Source organism: Pseudoliparis swirei, chromosome 18, assembly GCF_029220125.1.
Source record: "Pseudoliparis swirei isolate HS2019 ecotype Mariana Trench chromosome 18, NWPU_hadal_v1, whole genome shotgun sequence".
Taxonomy (NCBI): Eukaryota; Metazoa; Chordata; class Actinopteri; order Perciformes; family Liparidae; genus Pseudoliparis; species Pseudoliparis swirei.
Genome location: NC_079405.1, coordinates 28,712,043 through 28,738,476, shown reverse-complemented (window position 1 = coordinate 28,738,476; position 26,434 = coordinate 28,712,043). Strand labels below are relative to the sequence as shown.

The 26,434-nt window shown below is 50.2% G+C and overlaps 1 pseudogene; it reads left to right on the top strand.

Moving 5' to 3' along the window:
• Positions 1-841: 841 nt before the first annotated feature.
• Positions 842-26,434, top strand: LOC130208854 (rac GTPase-activating protein 1-like; annotated as a pseudogene).

Genomic DNA, 26,434 nt, shown 5'->3' with positions numbered 1-26,434 from the left:
CAGACGCTTTCAAAGGATTTTTTCTTTTTTTAGGATTTCACACATAATTGGATTTACAGTCAGGAGGCAGATACACCTCCATCAAAATACCTTTTAAATACTGTGCAGCGAAAGGCATTTAAGAACGTTATTGATGCTTATTAATGGGGTTCCTGGATCGAGTTAATAAGTTAGAAGCAAGTATTTGAAAGAAAATGACCTGCAAGCACAGATTTCATTTTAAAAACCTCAAGATTCTTAAAACTGCAGCTACATTCAACACAGATTACTGAGCCACATGTCTTGAAGAAATACACGGGGTCATTATAAACGATGTGATGTATTATGCATGTCCCTTCCTCTTATGTTCGGAGGACAGAAGGACATCATAATTCTTGAAACAGTTATTGCGGTTCAATAATTAATATTGAATTGGACAATAGAAAGATGGATTAATATAGAAATAAAATGAATACATTAACCAAATCAATGTTACATTTTAAAAAAAGGCTACAGTTAATGAATTGATAATGAACTGGACAGTAAAAGGACAATTTAGTATTTATTTATTTATAGAAATGAGTATGTTAAAACAACCAAAAGGTCACATTGAAATGAAATGGAGCTTTGTCTGAAATAAAACCTACATACTTTCTAAATAGACCTACTGAGTAATATATATATATATTCCAATGTTATATAATGTATTATGTTATAATAAATATTTATATTTGTATTATATTATATATATGTATATAATATATTTATATCAAACCGGAGGACACGTCGCCACGATCCCCCTGCAGTTCCACCTCTGACCGTGTGGGGGCGACAGAGCGCCGCTGCTGCAGCAGCTTCCGCCTCGCAACCCACGAAGAAGAAAACCGGCGCTGTTTTTTGAACCGTAGGTGCGGCTCCGCTGACGGGATTCACCGCACAGCCTTTGATTTTGACGCTGCTCCGTTACATGTGAGCGTTTCCACGGGGGAAAGACGTCGCACAGGTGAGCGCTTTGTGCAGATGTAGCGTCATTAGTTCAACTTACTGTCGTAAACTGTCGTAATGTAGCGCGACTTCTACCAGCGTCGTTATCGACCTCTCTCCCGTTCCAGGAGCCGCACCATGGCGTCGCCGGGGGGGAACCTGTACAACCAGTTCCTGAGCCTCCGAGCCCAGGTGGACGGCCTGAACGAGGGCATCGAGCCACGTAAGTTAGCTCGTGTCCACACACTCTGGTTTGGAGGGATTTGACCCCTCGGAGCTTCCGTCGTGTGTGTGGTGGTGACGTCATCACCAGTGGTTATGAGCTGCGTTGCGTTTCTATCCCAAACTGTTGTTGGTTGAAATGTAATTATTTATGAATGGGGATGAATGAATGAATGCAGGACCAGTGAAGAGTGACTAAAGGTCAGCAGGGTCATGACGTCACATGTCGGTGCACCACATGGGGCGCAGTAAACATTTCCATGTCATTAGTCCAGATAATGCATTTCCTTTGTAAGCGACAGGAAACACAGTGTCTTCACTTTACTGCAGAACACACACACACATATATATACACACATATACACACACACACACTGAGTCATCCACATGGTGCCACTGCATTCTGGCTTGTTGGAAGCCTAACGCACACAAACAACCCATATGATGATCTCTTTCTTCTTTCTTCTTCTTTGGTTTCTCTGATGAGGGACAGTCGGTGCACATTAATAAATACATCTCTGTAAATGTGCAAAGAGGATTTGTTTCATCTGTCGTTCCGGGAGACAGACGTCACAAAACAAACCGAAAAACACAAGATTACAATGTGTGTACAATATTTACGCTTTTCAAAGGGTGCACAAAGAATTAATAGTGAGCCATTTCATTTCCATAGTAAGCAACAGGAAGGCAGAGAACTGATGCATGGTTCATTTTGTGCACTAATAATATATATATACACATATATATATATTAATATATAATTATATATATATGTGTGTTATTATTATTATGGTGTGTTTGTACCTCTGTTGACTCGGAGCCTGCAAAACCATTCCAATGTGTCTGGACTGTTGGTCTCGGCACAAATGGCAAATAAAAAAAACCTGAAACAACAAAGTTTAGGTTCCCAAAAACTGACAAATAATTTAAGAGTTATACAAAAGTCTTTTTCAGGGAACAAGTGATGGTTAACGACGTGCTAGTTGGTGCCTACAGGTGTCTCAACTTGTGTTGATTACCTGTAAACCCAAACCTGTGTGTAAAGCCGTGTGGTAACAGACTGCCACTGCACCCTCTGTAGCTTCATGTGGACGGCGTTGTCCTGCAGGAAGTCGTAAATCGCTCTTAAAACGTCAAATAACAAAGACAGGCGGACCTTTTTTAACCGTGAAGTGTTTCCCTTTCGAGACATGGAGGTGTTCTGGGAGTGAACGTGACGTCTCCTCCCCCCAGAGTTCCTCCAGATGGCGGTGAACTTCGAGGCGTGCCGTAAGAAGTGGGCGCGTGCGGGCGGCGAGCTGCTCTCCTGTCGGGAGGTGCTGGTGAAGGCGGAGACGGAGCGCGGCGCCCTGGAGGTGAAGCTGAAGCACGCCCGCAACCAGGTGGATGTGGAGATCCGGCGGCGGCAGAAGGCGGAGGCGGTCTACGAGAAGCTGGTACGGTCTTTGTGGTGAACGTAGACGGCGTGGGACAGAGGGTCTTTGTGGTGAACGTAGACGGCGTGGGACAGAGGGTCTTTGTGGTGAACGTAGACGGCGTGGGACAGAGGGGTCTTTGTGGTGAACGTAGACGGCGTGGGACAGAGGGTCTTTGTGGTGAACGTAGACGGCGTGGGACAGAGGGGTCTTTGTGGTGAACGTAGACGGCGTGGGACAGAGGGGTCTTTGTGGTGAATGTAGACGGCGTGGGACAGAGGGGTCTTTGTGGTGAATGTAGACGGCATGGGACAGAGGGGTCTTTGTGGTGAATGTAGACGGCGTGGGACAGAGGGGTCTTTGTGGTGAATGTAGACGGCATGGGACAGAGGGGTCTTTGTGGTGAATGTAGACGGCGTGGGACAGAGGGGTCTTTGTGGTGAATCTAGACGGCGTGGGACAGAGGGGTCTTTGTGGTGAACGTAGACGGCGTGGGACAGAGGGGTCTTTGTGGTGAATGTAGACGGCGTGGGACAGAGGGTCTTTGTGGTGAACGTAGACGGCGTGGGACAGAGGGGTCTTTGTGGTGAATGTAGACGGCGTGGGACAGAGGGGTCTTTGTGGTGATGGCAGGCGTGGGACAGAGGGTCTTTGTGGTGAAGGCCTGGGACAGAGGGGTCTTTGTGGTGAATGTAGACGGCGTGGGACAGAGGGTCTTTGTGGTGAACGTAGACGGCGTGGGACAGAGGGTCTTTGTGGTGAATGTAGACGGCGTGGGACAGAGGGGTCTTTGTGGTGAATGTAGACGGCGTGGGACAGAGGGGTCTTTGTGGTGAACGTAGACGGCGTGGGACAGAGGGGTCTTTGTGGTGAATGTAGACGGCGTGGGACAGAGGGGTCTTTGTGGTGAATGTAGACGGCGTGGGACAGAGGGGTCTTTGTGGTGAACGTAGACGTGGGACAGAGGGTCTTTGTGGTGAGACGGCGTGGGACAGAGGGGTCTTTGTGGTGAATGTAGACGGCGTGGGACAGAGGGGTCTTTGTGGTGAATGTAGACGGCGTGGGACAGAGGGGTCTTTGTGGTGAACGTAGACGGCGTGGGACAGAGGGGTCTTTGTGGTGAACGTAGACGGCGTGGGACAGAGGGGTCTTTGTGGTGAATGTAGACGGCGTGGGACAGAGGGTCTTTGTGGTGAACGTAGACGGCGTGGGACAGAGGGTCTTTGTGGTGAACGTAGACGGCGTGGGACAGAGGGTCTTTGTGGTGAACGGCGTGGGACAGAGGGTCTTTGTGGTGAATGTAGACGGCGTGGGACAGAGGGGTCTTTGTGGTGAACGTAGACGGCGTGGGACAGAGGGGTCTTTGTGGTGAACGTAGACGGCGTGGGACAGAGGGTCTTTGTGGTGAACGTAGACGGCGTGGGACAGAGGGTCTTTGTGGTGAACGTAGACGGCGTGGGACAGAGGGGTCTTTGTGGTGAACGTAGACGGCGTGGGACAGAGGGGTCTTTGTGGTGAATGTAGCGGCGTGGGACAGAGGGGTCTTTGTGGTGAACGAGACGGCGTGGGACAGAGGGGTCTTTGTGGTGAATGTAGCGGCGTGGGACAGAGGGTCTTTGTGGTGAACGTAGACGGCGTGGGACAGAGGGTCTTTGTGGTGAACGTAGACGGCGTGGGACAGAGGGGTCTTTGTGGTGAACGTAGACGGCGTGGGACAGAGGGTCTTTGTGGTGAATGTGAGCGGCGTGGGACAGAGGGGTCTTTGTGGTGAATGTAGCTGGCGTGGTACAGAGGGCTCTTTGTGGTGAACGTAGACTGCGTGGGACAGAGGGTCTTTGTGGTGAGCGAGGCGTGGGACAGAGGGGTCTTTGTGGTGAACGTAGACGGCGTGGGACAGAGGGGTCTTTGTGGTGAACGTAGACGGCGTGGGACAGAGGGGTCTTTGTGGTGAATGTAGACGGCGTGGGACAGAGGGGTCTTTGTGGTGAATGTAGACGGCGTGGGACAGAGGGGTCTTTGTGGTGAATGTAGACGGCGTGGGACAGAGGGGTCTTTGTGGTGAACGTAGACGGCGTGGGACAGAGGGGTCTTTGTGGTGAATGTAGACGGCGTGGGACGGAGGGACTCATTTCAACACGCATTTCGTCTGGTGATGGAAAGTGGCCGACAACAAACCATGTCGGCCACTTTGGATGCTTATTGCCAAAGGCACGAATCCCACAGCGAGCTACTATTTTAATAAAGGGGATTTTCACGTAATATTTAGGGTTCGTATGGTCGTGGAATACCTGGAAAAGCCGTGGAATTATTTAAATGGTTATTTCCCAGGGTTAAAAAGAAAGTAAAAGTCCTTGAAAATAAAATCAAATCCCGAAAGTTTAAAAAAAGTCACGGAAATGTGATATATTGATATCTTCATTTACGCTGAGTTTGATTAAAGGAATAAATATTTATTATATTAAATATAATTAAATATTTATTCGTGAGTGTAAAAAAAAAAAAAGTTTGGTCATGGAAAACTTGCTTTAAAGTCCTGGCCACCCATTGGTCCAGATGAACCCTGAACATTATTATGAGACGATACTCCACCCGGGTTCATCTTCAGGTAAAGCCTTGTAGGTCCCTGTGTGTGTGTGTGTGTGCACACACAGGTGATCCACCTGCAGATTGTATAATTGTAACAATGCATTTGTCTTTTTTGAACATCTCCATATTGACCGGTCTGTTTTCAACCCGCTGCATCAGGAGCGCCAGCTGCAGCTGATCCGGGATCTGCTGATCTCGGAGCGCGGCGGCAGCAGCGTCCACCTGAGCGAGGAGCAGCGCGCCGCCTTGGCCTTCCTCAGCGCGCACTCGCAGGCGGCGCAGGCGGCGCAGGGAAACCTCAACGCCAGCCGCAGGTCGGACCCCGGAGAGATGTTGATAATGTCAGCGGCGCCTCGTCGTCTGAAGTCAGTGATGCGTTGTCTGCCGTTAACGGTCCCGAGGGGAAGCGGACGCACTTTATATTATATAAACTCAACACGTAGACACTTTCATTATTATATTATGACCACGCATAACTTGAACGTTTCCATATAATAAGGATGTTTTACTGGTTATGGTTATGGAGTGTGTACCGGATCCCCGTAAATGAAGCGGCGTCAAACTTCCTGCTGGGGAAATTACTTATTAAATTATTTATTTTCTTCGTTTGGGTCACAAAACATGAATTAAACTATCACTAGCGTGAAGAGCTTTAAGGCCTCATATGGGTCCATTAAACTATTAAACTTTATTAAATGTATAAAGATCCGTAGCCGTGCGGTCGAGTTGGCTTTCAAACGTAAAACAAGTGCGATTCCTTTGAGCTTTTCAAAATAAAAGCCTGGATTTATCTATTGGAGAGGATGTGAATTAAATCCTTCATAACAATACACAATCAAAAGGCATACATCAAAACCAAGAAGGCAAATACAAAACCCCAAACAATAAACCTTCCATGGGGTTATTTACGAAGTTAGTGAAGTCCTAACATTAACTGTCTCGAGGGAGCAAACTGTCTATGATATAAACTCAACATGGAGACACTTTAATTGACATTAATCTGTTTCCCAGGTTAATGACTATCGACGAGTCGGCGTCTCTGCTGTCGGACATCAGCTACGACCAGACGGACGACTCGCTGGTACGTTGACCCGTTTAATGAACAGCGCCCCCTGGTGTGTCTTAGGGGATACGACAGGCTTCGTTTATCTGAATGGGTCATTTGACCTCTCGGTGACCTCTTGACCTGCAGGACTGGGAAGCCGCGGCCATGAAGACCGTGCGGCTGCGGAAGCGCCAGAAACGAGTGAGTCAGCGCTTTTCTCCAGAGTTAATGACGTCATGACGCTGATTTATTTATAAATACTTAAAACACATGTACGGGTACGGAGGGTCCACCCCCCTTCACATGGTCACTCTGTGTCGTTAACTACTATTAAACTATTACACTTTATGAAATGTATAAAGATCCGAAGCCGTCGAGTTGGCTTTCAAACATAAACAAATGAGCCATTCCTTTTAGCTTTTCAAAATAAAAGTGATTTATCTATTAAGACAAGAAGTGGATTAAATCCTCGATAAATAATTCATATTCGTGTATATATGTGTATATATATATATATATATATGAATGAATACTCTCCGTACCTACATGTTTACAGACATGAAGAACAAATGATAAAAAGAGAAATACAAAATTAATAAATAAAGGGGTGTGGTTTGCTCAAAGCTAAAATATAAAGACGCATCCTGAGATGTTTGTTGTTGTTTACTCTTCTTCCTGCTGTGTGTTTGTTGTTGTTTACTCTTCTTCCTACTGTGTGTCCGCCATAAAACGTGTTTTTTAAAGCATTTTATTCTGCAGCGTTCCTCCAGGAAGCTCTCCGAGGTTCCTCCTCAGGCCTTGAAGAAGCCTCGGTCCACGGGGCGAGCAGCGGAGCGGGTAACCTGACCTCTGACCTCTAGCACTGTTGTCTCACACCATTGGAGAGTGGAAGTTTACCTCAACATCGTTTTCTCCAAGCGGCTCAGAGACGTCCATCAGTCACATTTTAATACACATGTTTTTTTAACTGATTCAGATGAACGAGTCGATCGTGGCAAAAACCACGATCACCGTCCCGGGCGGCGGCGCTGGCGGCGTGGAGGTCGTGGAGGTCGTGGAGGTCGTGTCCACCGTGGAGACGGCTCCCTACCGGCCGCGCGGTGTGTGGACCGGCGTCATGTGACCAAACATCTCGGTCGGGTTGATCTGTGTTTGACCAACGCTTCTTTTCCTCCAGTCGCTCCGGCGTGGGGCGACTCCACCGCCACCGACCAATCAGAGACGGCCAGCGAGGCGCCCGGCACGACGGCGTCCGACTCCCCGGCGCCGCCCGGAACCCCGAGGCCCAACGCGGCGGGCAAGAGGCACCACTTCACCCCCAGAACGGTGAGACCGCGCGGACGCCATGTCCTCTCCCAGACTCCTCCCCCGACTCACCTCCCCCTCCCCCCCCCCAGGTGATCCGGTCCGAGTTCTGCTCGCCGTGCGGCCGGCGGACGAGGTTCGGTAAGACGTACCTGCGCTGCCAGGACTGTAAGGCGGTGACTCACCCCGAGTGCCGGGACTTCTGCCCGCTGCCCTGCAACCCGCACAATGTCCACACAGAGGTACACACACACACACACACACCGCCAACACAGAGGTACACACACACACCACCAACACAGAGGTACACACACACACACACACCGCCAACACAGAGGTACACACACACACCACCAACACAGAGGTACACACACACACACCGCCAACACAGAGGTACACACACACACCACCAACACAGAGGTACACACACACACGCACACACACCACCAACACAGAGGTACACACACACACACCACCAACACAGAGGTACACACACACACACACCGCCAACACAGAGGTACACACACACCGCCAACACAGAGGTACACACACACACACACACCAACACAGGTACACACACACACACAGAGGTACACACACACACACCGCCAACACAGAGGTACACACACACACACCGCCAACACAGAGGTACACACACACACACCGCCAACACAGAGGTACACACACACACACACCGCCAACACAGAGGTACACACACACACCGCCAACACAGAGGTACACACACGCACACACACACCGCCAACACAGAGGTACACACACGCACACACACACCGCCAACACAGAGGTACACACACACACACACACAACACAGGTAGACAGACAGGTACACACACACACGCACACACACAGAGGTACACACACACCACCAACACAGAGGTACGCACACACACCACCAACACAGAGGTACACACACACACCACCAACACAGAGGTACACACACACACACACACACCAACACAGAGGTACACACACACACACACACCGCCAACACAGAGGTACACACACACACCGCCAACACAGAGGTACACACACACACACACACACCACCAACACAGAGGTACACACACACACACACACACACAACAAAGAGGTACACACACACCGCCAACAGAGGTACACACACACACACCACCAACACAGAGGTACACACACACACACACCAACACAGAGGTACACACACACACACCGCCAACACAGAGGTACACACACACACCGCCAACACAGAGGTACACACACACACACCGCCAACACAGAGGTACACACACACACACACCACCAACACAGAGGTACACACACACACACACCACCAACACAGAGGTACACACACACACCACCAACACAGAGGTACACACACACACACACACCACCAACACAGAGGTACACACACACACGCACACACACCACCAACACAGAGGTACACACACCACCAACACAGAGGTACACACACACACACACACACCGCCAACACAGAGGTACACACACACACACCGCCAACACAGAGGTACACACACACACACACACCAACACAGAGGTACACACACACACACACACCGCCAACACAGAGGTACACACACGCACACACACACCGCCAACACAGAGGTACACACACACACCGCCAACACAGAGGTACACACACACACACACCACCAACACAGAGGTACACACACACCGCCAACAAAGAGGTACACACACACACCGCCAACACAGAGGTACACACACACACCGCCAACACAGAGGTACACACACACCGCCAACAGGTACACACACACCAACAAAGAGGTACACACACACACCGCCAACACAGAGGTACACACACACACACCGCCAACACAGAGGTACACACACACACACCACCAACACAGAGGTACACACACACACACCACCAACACAGAGGTACACACACCACCAACACAGAGGTACACACACACACACCGCCAACACAGAGGTACACACACACACCGCCAACACAGAGGTACACACACACACACCGCCAACACAGAGGTACACACACACACTGCCAACAAAGAGGTACACACACACCACCAACACAGAGGTACACACACACACCGCCAACAAAGAGGTACACACACACACCACCAACACAGAGGTACACACACACCGCCAACAAAGAGGTACACACACACACACCACCAACAAAGAGGTACACACACACACCGCCAACACAGAGGTACACACACACACACCGCCAACAAAGAGGTACACACACACACCGCCAACACAGAGGTACACACACCACCAACACAGAGGTACACACACACACACTGCCAACAAAGAGGTACACACACACACACACACCAGGAACACAGAGGTACACACACACACACCAACACAGAGGTACACACACACACACTGCCAACACAGAGGTACACACACACACACCACCAACAAAGAGGTACACACACACCACCAACACAGAGGTACACACACACCGCCAACAAAGAGGTACACACACACACACCGCCAACAAAGAGGTACACACACACACCGCCAACACAGAGGTACACACACACACACCACCAACACAGAGGTACACACACACACCGCCAACAAAGAGGTACACACACACCGCCAACAAAGAGGTACACACACACACACACCGCCAACACAGAGGTACACACACACACACCGCCAACACAGAGGTACACACACACACACCAACAAAGAGGTACACACACACACACCAACACAGAGGTACACACACACACACCGCCAACAAAGAGGTACACACACACGCCAACAAAGAGGTACACACACACACACCACCAACACAGAGGTACACACACACACCGCCAACAAAGAGGTACACACACACCACCAACAAAGAGGTACACACACACACATACCGCCAACACAGAGATACACACACACACACCAACACAGAGGTACACACACACACACCAACAAAGAGGTACACACACACACTGCCAACAAAGAGGTACACACACACTGCCAACAAAGAGGTACACACACACACACCGCCAACAGAGGTACACACACACTGCCAACACAGAGGTACACACACACACACCGCCAACACAGAGGTACACACACACACACCGCCAACACAGAGGTACACACACACACACCACCAACACAGAGGTACACACACACACGCACACACACAGAGGTACACACACACACACTGCCAACAAAGAGGTACACACACACACACCGCCAACAGAGGTACACACACACACACTGCCAACACAGAGGTACACACACACACACCAACACAGAGGTACACACACACACACCGCCAACAAAGAGGTACACACACACACTGCCAACAAAGAGGTACACACACACACCACCAACACAGAGGTACACACACACACACACCGCCAACAAAGAGGTACACACACACACCGCCAACAAAGAGGTACACACACACACCGCCAACACAGAGGTACACACACACACCGCCAACAAAGAGGTACACACACCACCAACAAAGAGGTACACACACACACCGCCAACAGAGGTACACACACACACACTGCCAACACAGAGGTACACACACACACACCACCAACACAGAGGTACACACACACACCGCCAACAAAGAGGTACACACACACACCGCCAACACAGAGGTACACACACACACACACCAACACAGAGGTACACACACACCACCAACACAGAGGTACACACACACACCGCCAACAAAGAGGTACACACACACACACCGCCAACACAGAGGTACACACACACACCGCCAACAAAGAGGTACACACACACACACCGCCAACAAAGAGGTACACACACACCACCAACACAGAGGTACACACACACCGCCAACAAAGAGGTACACACACACCACCAACAAAGAGGTACACACACACACATACCGCCAACACAGAGATACACACACACACACCAACACAGAGGTACACACACACACACACCGCCAACAAAGAGGTACACACACACACTGCCAACAAAGAGGTACACACACACACCACCAACACAGAGGTACACACACACACACCGCCAACAAAGAGGTACACACACACACCGACACAGAGGTACACACACACACCGCCAACAAAGAGGTACACACACACACCAACAAGAGGTACACACACACACACCGCCAACACAGAGGTACACACACACACACGCCAACAAAGAGGTACACACACACCGCCAACAAAGAGGTACACACACACACACCGCCAACACAGAGGTACACACACACACCGCCAACACAGAGGTACACACACCACCAACACAGAGGTACACACACACACACCGCCAACAAAGAGGTACACACACACCACCAACACAGAGGTACACACACACACACCGCCAACACAGAGGTACACACACACACACACCGCCAACACAGAGGTACACACACACACCGCCAACACAGAGGTACACACACACACACACCGCCAACACAGAGGTACACACACCACCAACACAGAGGTACACACACACACACCAACAAAGAGGTACACACACACACCGCAGGTACACACACACACCGCAGGTACACACACCACCAACACAGAGGTACACACACACACACCGCCAACAAAGAGGTACACACACACACACCAACAAAGAGGTACACACACACACCACCAACACAGAGGTACACACACACACACCGCCAACAAAGAGGTACACACACACACACACCAAGGTACACACACACACCGCCAACAAAGAGGTACACACACACACCACCAACAAAGAGGTACACACACCGCCAACAGAGGTACACACACACACACTGCCAACACAGAGGTACACACACACACACACACACACACACACCGCCAACACAGAGGTACACACACACACACACCAACACAGAGGTACACACACACACCGCCAACACAGAGGTACACACACACACACCAACAAAGAGGTACACACACACACACCACCAACAAAGAGGTACACACACACACCACCAACACAGAGGTACACACACACACACCGCCAACAAAGAGGTACACACACACACCGCCAACACAGAGGTACACACACACACACACCGCCAACACAGAGGTACACACACACACACACCGCCAACAAAGAGGTACACACACACACTGCCAACAAAGAGGTACACACACACACCAGCATCTTGCTGCAACACAGAGGTACACACACACACACGCCAACACAGCCCAGGTACTTGTACACCTCCACCATGTCCACACCACTCCCAGGACACTCAGAGGTGTAGCTGTCGCCTCCTGAAAGTCCACCACCATCTCTCTGGTCTTGGCCACACTCAGCCGCAGGTGGTTCTCATCGGCCCACTTTAAAGTCACTCACCACTGCCCTGTACTCCTCCTCCCGTCCTCCCATACACCCGACCAAATCATCAGAGTACTTCTGCAGATGGCATGACTCCGTGTTGTACTGGAAGTCACTGGTGTACAGTGAAGAGGAAGGAGACAGAACAGTTCCTGTGGGGCTCAACATCACTGACCACCGTTCCAGACAGCACACGCCCATTCTGACAAACTGTGGTCTGCCTGTGAGGTAGTCAGTGATCCAGGAGATGGTGGGCACACACACCGGCCACCCGCAGCTCACTCAGCAGCAGTGGCTGGATGGTGTTAAATGCACTGGAGAAGTCAAAGAAAGTGACTCTCACAGAGACACCGGGTTCCATCCAGGTGCGACTGAGCTGGTTGCGTTGCAGCAGGTAGATGATGGCGTCGTCCCACTCCCACATGAGGCTGGTAAGCAAATTGCAGAGGGTCCAGCGACGATTTCACCTGCCGGAGGTGGGCCAAGACCAGCCAATCCAGCACCTTCATCACATGGGAGGTGAGGCGACCGGTCGGTAGTCGTTGAGGCCAGATGGTGTTGACTTCTTGGGACAGGGACCAGGCACGACGTCTTCCACAGCACGGGACTTCCCCAGCCTCAGGCTGAGGTTGAAGAGGCGCTGCAGGACACCAGACAGCTGGGTGGCGAGGTCTTTAGGACCCTGGGGCTGATGCCATCAGGACCTTCAGCTCTGCGCTGGTGTAGTTTCTCCAGCTGTCTTCTCACCTGGTCAGTCGTCACAGAGAGTGGAGGAGCCCATTGTTATTGAGGGCTCGTGGATGTGCAGCTCAGCAGGGGGACAGAGGGGAGGTGTTTGGGAGGTGGAGGAGACAGGAGAGGGCTGTGAACTGAACCTATTGAAGAAACAGTTCAGCTCTTGGCCCCTCCAGAGGAGCCCCTGGCTGTCTCCTCCCACCTGAAGCCAGTTATCTACTTCATGCCAGACCACACCTCCCTTGTGTTGTTTAGCTGGAGTTTGGCCTCCAGCTTCCTCCTGTAGGAGTCCTTGCCTCCCTGAGCTTCACCTTAGGTTGCGCTTGGCCTCTCCTCAGCTCATCCCTGTCTCCAGACCTGAAAGCAGCTTTCTTCATGTTAAGAAGCCTCCCAGGTCCCTGGTGATCCAGGGCTTGTTGGGGAAGCAGCGCAGTCCGTGATGGTGGTGTGTTCACAGAACTTGATGTATTCCGTGATGCAGTCGGTCATACTGTTGATGTCCTCCCGTGCGGTCCACACAACACATCCCAGTCCGTTGACTCAGCAGTCCTGTAGAGTCGTTAGCCTCCAGAGACCACCTCACAGTCCTGGTGGTCACCGCAGCCTTCACCAGAGGAACATACCTGGGTGTCAGCCGACCAGGTCATGATCAGACCTGCCGAGGGGAAGGGCAGTGGCGCCCTTAGTATTAGCATACAGCAAGTCCAGTTTTATTGTTCCTTGTTGGGCAGTCTATATACTGATGGAAGGTTGGCAGAGCTTTATCCAGTGTGGTGTGGTTAAAGTCACCAGTGATGGTCATGAATGCTCCAGGCTGATGATTCAGCAGAGCAGACGGAGTGGATGGTGTCCACAGCTTCCTCAGCGTCAGCTGATGGCGGCACGTACACGACACAACCACAATGGCGGACGTGAACTCTCGGCAAATAGTGCAGGCGCATCCCCACGGCCAACAGTTCAATGTTCGGACAGAAGCGCTCCTTCACGCACACATGGTCCGGGTGGCACCACCGTTCATTCACATAAACAGCGATCCGCCCCCCTCTTACCGCCTGTGTAGCGCCTCTGTCAGCGAACAGTCCTGAAGCCGGGCAAAGACGCTGTGATCCGGATAGTCCGCGTGTAGCCACGTCTCAGTGAAGCACAAGAGACTGCTCTCACGGAAGATCCTCTCAGACATTACCAGCCGCCGAGCTCATCCGTCTTATTCGCCAAAGACCTCACGTTCCCCGTTATGATCGACGGTACCGAGGGTTTGTATCTCCTCGCTTTAGCCCTCCGCTTGACACCCGATCTGCAACCGCAGCCCTCCTCCGTAGCTCCAGCGGATCACAGGTCTTTCTCCAGGCAGAAGCTTCGGCTGCACAGCGATCAACTGAGCACGCTGAGTAGACCGGTCCCGTCCATTGTTTTGCTGTGGCTCTCGATACTCACGACAAAGTGAACAAAAGCCACAGTAGAATTATCGAAAAAGTAGTTATGGTCCAGTGTCCGTCCTAACTAAGACAAACGTGAAAGAAAAGAAAAAGAAAAAGAGAGGAAAAGTGCAAAAAAAGACAATAAAATAAAAGCAAAACGCCACTACTGAAACAAGCAGCCGTTGGCACCGCCAACAAAGAGGTACACACACACACCGCCAACACAGAGGTACACACACACACACACCGCCAACACAGAGGTACACACACACACAAAGTACACACCAACAAAGAGGTACACACACACACAAGCACACACTGCCAACACAGAGGTACACACACACCAACACAGAGGTACACACACACGCGCCAACAAGAGGTACACACACACACACAAAGAGGTACACACACACACCACCAACACAGAGGTACACACACACACACCGCCAACAAAGAGGTACACACACACACACACCGCCAACAAAGAGGTACACACACACACCACCAACACAGAGGTACACACACACACCGCCAACAAAGAGGTACACACACCGCCAACAGAGGTACACACACACACACTGCCAACACAGAGGTACACACACACACACCACCAACACAGAGGTACACACACACCGCCAACACAGAGGTACACACACACACCACCAACACAGAGGTACACACACACACACTGCCAACAAAGAGGTACACACACACTGCCAACAAAGAGGTACACACACACACCGCCAACAAAGAGGTACACACACACACACAGAGGTACACACACACCGCCAACAAAGAGGTACACACACACACACACCGCCAACACAGAGGTACACACACACACACACACCACCAACACAGAGGTACACACACACACACCGCCAACAAAGAGGTACACACACACACCAACAAAGAGGTACACACACACCACCAACAAAGAGGTACACACACACACCGCCAACACAGAGGTACACACACACACACCGCCAACACAGAGGTACACACACACACACCGCCAACACAGAGGTACACACACACCGCCAACAAAGAGGTACACACACACACACCGCCAACACAGAGGTACACACACACACACACCACCAACACAGAGGTACACACACACACACACCGCCAACAAAGAGGTACACACACACCGCCAACACAGAGGTACACACACACACACGCACACATGCACACACACACCGCCAACACAGAGGTACACACACGCACACACACACACGCACACACAACATGCACACACACTGCCAACACAGAGGTACACACACACCACGTATACACACAACATTTTTGGTCCTTGACATTAGTTTATAGTCGTGTAAACCCACGTGTGTCATGGTCCAGTAATGTGTGTGTGTGTGTGTGTGTGTGTGTGTGTGTGTGTGTGTGTGTGCAGAGCACCTTGGCTGACTTCGCTCCGGCCGCCTCCCCAAGGATCCCGGCGTTGGTTCTCTCCTGCATTCAGGAGATCGAACACCGAGGGCTGCAGGAGGTGAGGAGGAGGCCTGTTGCCATGGAGACGGTCCTTCAGACCGGGGGGGGGGGGGGGGGCAGTGGTTGCCCCGGGGTGTTTCTGGTGCCTGGTACTGATGCCTGCCCCCCCCCCAGGTGGGCCTGTACCGGATTTCGGGCCAGGAGCGCGTGGTGAAGGCGCGTGGTGAGAAGCTGCTGAGGGCGGGCGCTGCCCGCGTCCACGCACGCGGTGGAGGACGTCCACGCGGTGGCCGGAGCGCTGAAGGACTTCCTGCGGAGCCTCCCGGAGCCGCTGCTCACCTTCCGGCTGCACGCCGCCTTCATGGAGGCGGCAGGTGAGTCCGCGTTGCGCAACGTCGTCCCGTCGTCACGGAGACGTCATCGACGGGTTCTTGTCGTCGTCAGAAATCCAGGATGACGGCAGCAGCCGGGCCCTCCTGCTCCAGACCGTCGGCGAGCTGCCGCCGCCCAACAGAGACACGCTGGCCTGCCTCATGGTCCACCTGCAGAGGTAGCGCACCTTCGTCTTCTTCACGGGCCGCAGGGGGGTGACTGAAACATAAACGGATCGTTAAATAACTCTCTTTGCATTTGATTAGTGTTTATTTGAGTGTAGGAACATGGAACGTAAGAAGATTTCTCTAATATTGTAACATAAATCCACCTTCAAAATAAAAGCACAGGATATTTTTCTTTTTTTTTAAAGAAAAGGTGATCGTATGTCTTTCAGTGTCAAGAAGAGTTCTCTAATATTATAACATAAATCAAAATGTATTTGAAACCTTCAAAATAAATGCACGAGATATTTTTCTTGCATTTCTTGTAAGAAAAAGTGATCGTGTGTCTTTCAGTATACGTACGGTACACAAGAAGATTTCTCTATAACATAAATCAATTTTATTTCATACCTTCAAAATAAAAGCACAGGATATTTTTCTTACATTTCTTTTAAGAAAAGTTGATCATGTGTCCTTCAAGCCGTCGGGAGCCACGTGAAATGACGTGCCGTGCCAATTCCGGCCCGCGGGCCTTGTGTTTGACACCTGTGCCATAGAGATAACACAGAGCAACTGTCATTGGAGTTGATCACACTGACGTGCTCTCCCCCGGTCGCTCTGCCAGGGTCTCTCTGTGTGTGGACACCAAGATGGACGTGCACAACCTGGCCCGGGTGTTCGGCCCGACTCTGGTGGGTCACGCGGTGCCCGACCCGGACCCCATGACCATCCTGCACGACACCAGCCGACAGCCACGGGTACACGGAGACAGACCCGCGGGCGCCAACGTCTTCTGCTCTTTTCTTAATGGCGTTGACCATAAATTCTGGATGGATGTTTCCAGGTCGTGGAGCGCTTGCTGAGCATTCCAGCAAACTACTGGGACCAGTTTGCTTCTCCAGAGAACATCGGCCTGGAGGATGCGCAGCACTCAGGTAACATCCAGGGTTCAGACACTCAGGTAACATCCAGAGTTCAGACACTCGGGTAACATCCAGGGTTCAGACACACAGGTAACATCCAGGGTTCAGACACTCAGGTAACATCCAGGGTTCAGACACTCAGGTAACATCCAGAGTTCAGACACTCAGGTAACATCCAGGGTTCAGACACACAGGTAACATCCAGGGTTCAGACACTCAGGTAACATCCAGAGTTCAGACACTCAGGTAACATCCAGAGTTCAGACACTCAGGTAACATCCAGAGTTCAGACACTCAGGTAACATCCAGGGTTCAGACACTCAGGTAACATCCAGAGTTCAGACACTCGGGTAACATCCAGGGTTCAGACACACAGGTAACATCCAGAGTTCAGACACTCAGGTAACATCCAGGGTTCAGACACTCAGGTAACATCCAGGGTTCAGACACACAGGTAACATCCAGAGTTCAGACACTCAGGTAACATCCAGGGTTCAGACACTCAGGTAACATTCAGGGTTCAGACACTCAGGTAACATCCAGGGTTCAGACACTCAGGTAACATCCAGAGTTCAGACACTCAGGTAACATCCAGAGTTCAGACACTCAGGTAACATCCAGGGTTCAGACACTCAGGTAACATCCAGGGTTCAGACACTCAGGTAACATCCAGGGTTCAGACACTCAGGTAACATCCAGGGTTCAGACACTCAGGTAACATTCAGGGTTCAGACACTCAGGTAACATCCAGAGTTCAGACACACAGGTAACATCCAGGGTTCAGACACTCAGGTAACATCCAGAGTTCAGACACTCGGGTAACATCCAGGGTTCAGACACTCAGGTAACATCCAGGGTTCAGACACTCAGGTAACATCCAGGGTTCAGACACTCGGGTAACATCCAGGGTTCAGACACGCAGGTAACATCCAGGGTTCAGACACTCAGGTAACATCCAGAGTTCAGACACTCGCAACATCCAGGGTTCAGACACTCAGGTAACATCCAGGGTTCAGACACGCAGGTAACATCCAGGGTTCAGACACGCAGGTAACATCCAGGGTTCAGACACACAGGTAACATCCAGGGTTCAGACACTCAGGTAACATCCAGAGTTCAGACACTCGGGTAACATCCAGGGTTCAGACACTCAGGTAACATCCAGGGTTCAGACACACAGGTAACATCCAGGGTTCAGACACGCAGGTAACATCCAGGGTTCAGACACACAGGTAACATTCAGGGTTCAGACACTCAGGTAACATCCAGAGTTCAGACACACAGGTAACATCCAGAGTTCAGACACTCAGGTAACATCCAGAGTTCAAACACACAGGTAACATCCAGAGTTCAGACACTCAGGTAACATCCAGAGTTCAGACACTCAGGTAACATCCAGGGTTCAGACACACAGGTAACATCCAGGGTTCAGACACTCAGGTAACATCCAGGGTTCAGACACACAGGTAACATCCAGAGTTCAGACACTCAGGTAACATCCAGAGTTCAGACACGCAGGTAACATCCAGAGTTCAGACACACAGGTAACATCCAGAGTTCAGACACACAGGTAACATCCAGGGTTCAGACACTCAGGTAACATCCAGGGTTCAGACACACAGGTAACATCCAGGGTTCAGACACTCAGGTAACATCCAGGGTTCAGACACTCAGGTAACATCCAGGGTTCAGACACACAGATAACATCCAGGGTTCAGACACTCAGGTAACATCCAGGGTTCAGACACACAGGTAACATCCAGGGTTCAGACACTCAGGTAACATTCAGGGTTCAGACACTCGGGTAACATCCAGGGTTCAGACACTCAGGTAACATCCAGGGTTCAGACACACAGGTAACATCCAGGGTTCAGACACTCAGGTAACATCCAGGGTTCAGACACACAGGTAACATCCAGGGTTCAGACACTCAGGTAACATTCAGGGTTCAGACACACAGGTAACATCCAGAGTTCAGACACACAGGTAACATCCAGAGTTCAGACACACAGGTAACATCCAGAGTTCAGACACACAGGTAACATCCAGGGTTCAGACACACAGGTAACATCCAGGGTTCAGACACTCAGGTAACATCCAGGGTTCAGACACTCAGGTAACATCCAGGGTTCAGACACACAGGTAACATCCAGGGTTCAGACACTCAGGTAACATCCAGGGTTCAGACACTCAGGTAACATCCAGGGTTCAGACACTCAGGTAACATCCAGGGTTCAGACACTCAGGTAACATCCAGGGTTCAGACACTCAGGTAACATCCAGGGTTCAGACACAGGTAACATCCAGGGTTCAGACACTCAGGTAACATCCAGGGTTCAGACACACAGGTAACATCCAGGGTTCAGACACTCAGGTAACATCCAGGGTTCAGACACACAGGTAACATCCAGGGTTCAGACACTCAGGTAACATTCAGGGTTCAGACACTCAGGTAACATCCAGAGTTCAGACACGCAGGTAACATCCAGGGTTCAGACACTCAGGTAACATCCAGAGTTCAGACACACAGGTAACATCCAGGGTTCAGACACTCAGGTAACATCCAGGGTTCAGACACACAGGTAACATCCAGGGTTCAGACACTCAGGTAACATTCAGGGTTCAGACACTCGGGTAACATCCAGAGTTCAGACACTCAGGTAACATCCAGGGTTCAGACACACAGGTAACATCCAGGGTTCAGACACTCAGGTAACATCCAGAGTTCAGATACTCAGGTAACATCCAGAGTTCAGACACACAGGTAACATCCAGAGTTCAGACACTCAGGTAACATCCAGAGTTCAGACACTCAGGTAACATCCAGGGTTCAGACGCTCAGGTAACATCCAGGGTTCAGACACACAGGTAACATTCAGGGTTCAGACACTCAGGTAACATCCAGGGTTCAGACACTCAGGTAACATCCAGGGTTCAGACACACAGGGTTCAGACACAGGTAACATCCAGGGTTCAGACACTCAGGTAACATCCAGAGTTCAGACACTCAGGTAACATCCAGGGTTCAGACACTCAGGTAACATCCAGAGTTCAGACACTCAGGTAACATCCAGGGTTCAGACACACAGGTAACATCCAGGGTTCAGACACTCGGGTAACATCCAGAGTTCAGACACGCAGGTAACATCCAGGGTTCAGACACTCAGGTAACATCCAGAGTTCAGACACTCAGGTAACATCCAGGGTTCAGACACTCAGGTAACATCCAGGGTTCAGACACTCAGGTAACATCCAGAGTTCAGACACTCAGGTAACATCCAGAGTTCAGACACTCAGGTAACATCCAGGGTTCAGACACTCAGGTAACATCCAGAGTTCAGACACTCAGGTAACATCCAGAGTTCAGACACTCGGGTAACATCCAGAGTTCAGACACTCAGGTAACATCCAGAGTTCAGACACACAGGTAACATCCAGAGTTCAGACACTCAGGTAACATCCAGGGTTCAGACACTCAGGTAACATTCAGGGTTCAGACACTCAGGTAACATTCAGGGTTCAGACACTCAGGTAACATCCAGGGTTCAGACACTCAGGTAACATCCAGAGTTCAGACACTCAGGTAACATCCAGAGTTCAGACACTCAGGTAACATCCAGGGTTCAGACACTCAGGTAACATCCAGGGTTCAGACACACAGGTAACATCCAGGGTTCAGACACTCAGGTAACATCCAGGGTTCAGACACTCAGGTAACATCCAGGGTTCAGACACTCAGGTAACATTCAGGGTTCAGACACTCAGGTAACATCCAGAGTTCAGACACACAGGTAACATCCAGGGTTCAGACACTCAGGTAACATCCAGGGTTCAGACACTCAGGTAACATCCAGGGTTCAGACACTCAGGTAACATCCAGGGTTCAGACACACAGGTAACATCCAGGGTTCAGACACTCAGGTAACATCCAGGGTTCAGACACACAGGTAACATCCAGAGTTCAGACACACAGGTAACATCCAGAGTTCAGACACTCAGGTAACATCCAGGGTTCAGACACTCAGGTAACATCCAGAGTTCAGACACTCAGGTAACATCCAGGGTTCAGACACTCAGGTAACATCCAGGGTTCAGACACACAGGTAACATCCAGGGTTCAGACACTCAGGTAACATCCAGGGTTCAGACACACAGGTAACATCCAGGGTTCAGACACACAGATAACATCCAGGGTTCAGACACTCAGGTAACATCCAGGGTTCAGACACACAGGTAACATCCAGGGTTCAGACACTCAGGTAACATTCAGGGTTCAGACACTCAGGTAACATCCAGGGTTCAGACACTCAGGTAACATCCAGGGTTCAGACACACAGGTAACATCCAGGGTTCAGACACACAGGTAACATCCAGGGTTCAGACACTCAGGTAACATTCAGGGTTCAGACACTCAGGTAACATCCAGGGTTCAGACACTCAGGTAACATCCAGGGTTCAGACACACAGGTAACATCCAGGGTTCAGACACACAGGTAACATCCAGGGTTCAGACGCACAGGTAACATCCAGAGTTCAGACACTCAGGTAACATCCAGGGTTCAGACACACAGGTAACATTCAGGGTTCAGACACTCAGGTAACATCCAGGGTTCAGACACACAGGTAACATCCAGGGTTCAGACACTCAGGTAACATCCAGAGTTCAGACACTCAGGTAACATCCAGAGTTCAGACACTCAGGTAACATCCAGGGTTCAGACACACAGGTAACATCCAGGGTTCAGACACACAGGTAACATCCAGGGTTCAGACACTCGGGTAACATCCAGAGTTCAGACACGCAGGTAACATCCAGGGTTCAGACACACAGGTAACATCCAGAGTTCAGACACTCAGGTAACATCCAGGGTTCAGACACACAGGTAACATCCAGGGTTCAGACACTCAGGTAACATCCAGGGTTCAGACACACAGGTAACATTCAGGGTTCAGACACACAGGTAACATCCAGGGTTCAGACACTCGGGTAACATCCAGAGTTCAGACACTCGGGTAACATCCAGGGTTCAGACACTCGGGTAACATCCAGAGTTCAGACACGCAGGTAACATCCAGGGTTCAGACACACAGGTAACATCCAGAGTTCAGACACTCAGGTAACATCCAGGGTTCAGACACACAGGTAACATCCAGGGTTCAGACACTCAGGTAACATCCAGGGTTCAGACACACAGGTAACATTCAGGGTTCAGACACACAGGTAACATCCAGGGTTCAGACACTCGGGTAACATCCAGAGTTCAGACACTCGGGTAACATCCAGAGTTCAGACACTCAGGTAACATCCAGGGTTCAGACACACAGGTAACATCCAGGGTTCAGACACTCAGGTAACATCCAGGGTTCAGACACTCAGGTAACATCCAGGGTTCAGACACTCAGGTAACATCCAGGGTTCAGACACACAGGTAACATCCAGGGTTCAGACACACAGGTAACATCCAGAGTTCAGACACTCAGGTAACATCCAGGGTTCAGACACTCAGGTAACATCCAGAGTTCAGACACACAGGTAACATCCAGGGTTCAGACACTCAGGTAACATCCAGGGTTCAGACACACAGGTAACATCCAGGGTTCAGACACACAGGTAACATCCAGGGTTCAGACACTCAGGTAACATCCAGGGTTCAGACACTCAGGTAACATCCAGGGTTCAGACACGCAGGTAACATCCAGGGTTCAGACACTCAGGTAACATCCAGAGTTCAGACACGCAGGTAACATCCAGGGTTCAGACACACAGGTAACATCCAGGGTTCAGACACTCAGGTAACATCCAGGGTTCAGACACTCAGGTAACATTCAGGGTTCAGACACTCAGGTAACATTCAGGGTTCAGACACTCAGGTAACATCCAGGGTTCAGACACACAGGTAACATCCAGGGTTCAGACACACAGGTAACATCCAGGGTTCAGACACACAGGTAACATCCAGAGTTCAGACACTCAGGTAACATCCAGAGTTCAGACACGCAGGTAACATCCAGGGTTCAGACACGCAGGTAACATCCAGAGTTCAGACACTCAGGTAACATCCAGAGTTCAGACACTCAGGTAACATCCAGGGTTCAGACACTCAGGTAACATCCAGGGTTCAGACACTCAGGTAACATCCAGGGTTCAGACACTCAGGTAACATCCAGGGTTCAGACACACAGGTAACATCCAGGGTTCAGACACTCAGGTAACATCCAGGGTTCAGACACTCAGGTAACATCCAGGGTTCAGACACTCAGGTAACATCCAGGGTTCAGACACACAGGTAACATCCAGGGTTCAGACACAGGTAACATCCAGGGTTCAGACACTCAGGTAACATCCAGGGTTCAGACACACAGGTAACATCCAGGGTTCAGACACTCAGGTAACATCCAGGGTTCAGACACTCAGGTAACATCCAGGGTTCAGACACACAGGTAACATCCAGGGTTCAGACACTCAGGTAACATTCAGGGTTCAGACACACAGGTAACATCCAGGGTTCAGACACTCAGGTAACATCCAGGGTTCAGACACTCAGGTAACATCCAGGGTTCAGACACTCAGGTAACATCCAGGGTTCAGACACACAGGTAACATCCAGAGTTCAGACACACAGGTAACATCCAGAGTTCAGACACTCAGGTAACATCCAGAGTTCAGACACACAGGTAACATCCAAAACCTGGAAAAGTCCTGGGAAATAAAAGAAATACCAAAAGTTTTGAAAAAGTTCTGGAAATCCATTGGTCACCATGCGGATGAACCCTGTTCTCCCTCCACGTCTCTCTCCCCCCTCCTCCTCCGTCTCCTCCGTCTCTCCCCCCTCCTCCGTCTCTGACTCCTCCTCCTCCGTCTCCCTCCTCCTCCGTCTCTGACTCCTCCTCCTCCGTCTCTCCCTCCTCCTCCGTCTCTCTCCCTCCATGTCATCTCTCTCCCTCCTCCTCTGTCTCTCTCCCTCCTCCTCTGTCTCTGACTCCTCCTCCGTCTCTCTGACTCCTCCTCTGTCTCTCTCCCTCCATGTCATCTCTCTCCCTCCTCCTCTGTCTCTCTCCCTCCTCCTCTGTCTCTCTCCCTCCTCCTCTGTCTCTGACTCCTCCTCCGTCTCTCTGACTCTCAGTGAGTATCTTGGGCCCGGTGACGACTCCGGAGCACCAGCTGATGGCCAAGACGCCGTCCTCCAGCTCGCTGTCGCAGCGCATGAAGCAGACGCTCTCCAGCACCACCATGTAGGCTCTCTCTCTCTCTCTCTCTCGCTCTCTTTAATCACACAAGCTTTGCAGGTTTCAGAGGATTTTTTTTCTAAAATTATTTTGCCCTCCATTTCTCTTCTCTCTGGATCTCCCTCCTTCTTCATCTCTTTCTGTCTCTCTCTTCCTCTCCCTGTCTCTCCCCCTCTCTCTCTCCATCCTTAGATTTGGGAGCAAGAGCAAAGCCTCGTCTTCATCTCACAGACAGGGAGGCTTCTTCGCCTCTCCTCAGCTGAAGTGACGGTAAAATAAAAGAAGAAGAAGAGAGGAAGTTATCATTCTGTATTTCTGGGTAACGCAATAACTGAAAACATAATCATGTGAAACTACTATGTGCAATGTAACAACTTTATTACTAATGTCTTTTTTTAATACTTTCTAACCTGATCTTTAAAAAGATTACTTCACGTTTGTTTTTAAACTTTGATTACTTTTCATATCTACTGATTTATTATTGACGTCTGTGATTGTAGGAGGTTTGATGGCTTTGATGATGTAACCACTCTATTGAAGGATTTTATACACTCATATATATATATGTGTATATATATACATATGTATATATATATACATATGTATGTATATATGTATGTATATATACATATGTATTTAAATATATATGTATTTTATGTCCTCCGCTTTGTGTTCACGGTGTCGTCCGTTTCGGAGTCTGTGGTTGTGACCGCGGCGGGAATCGAACACGACCCACAGAGGAAGGACGCATTGCATTCTGGGCTCTCGTCGTTGTCCTGAACACTGACATATGTTGCTTTTTAACATTTAGTTTGATATTTATGTTGCTTGACACTTTCTATACTTTAACAAAACTGCGACGTGCACACTGATACTGAACTGTGAAGTCTCGCCACTAGAGGGCGCCGTTGCGCTATGCAAGCCGTGACGCAGACGACCTGCAGGTCACTGGAGAGCTGCGAGTCATTCCTCCATCACGAGGACGAGAAGAAAACAAGAATCTCATTTAGCTTTTTAAATAGAGATACTTCATATTATATATCAACAGTTATCGAGTCATAAAAAACAAAGTAACCTTGTTTTGCCGGGAGATTTAAAATATATATATAAATGCATTCATGGATGTAGTGGGACTGGAATAGAACTTGTTTCTTTATGTTCTTTTACATTTATTCAATTTCCTGGTTCTATTTCTGTAATGAATATTTCTGATGTCACCAAAGATTTGATTAAATGTGAACTTAAATTCTTAAGACACGAGCTAAAAATAAATCCTCTAAAGCTG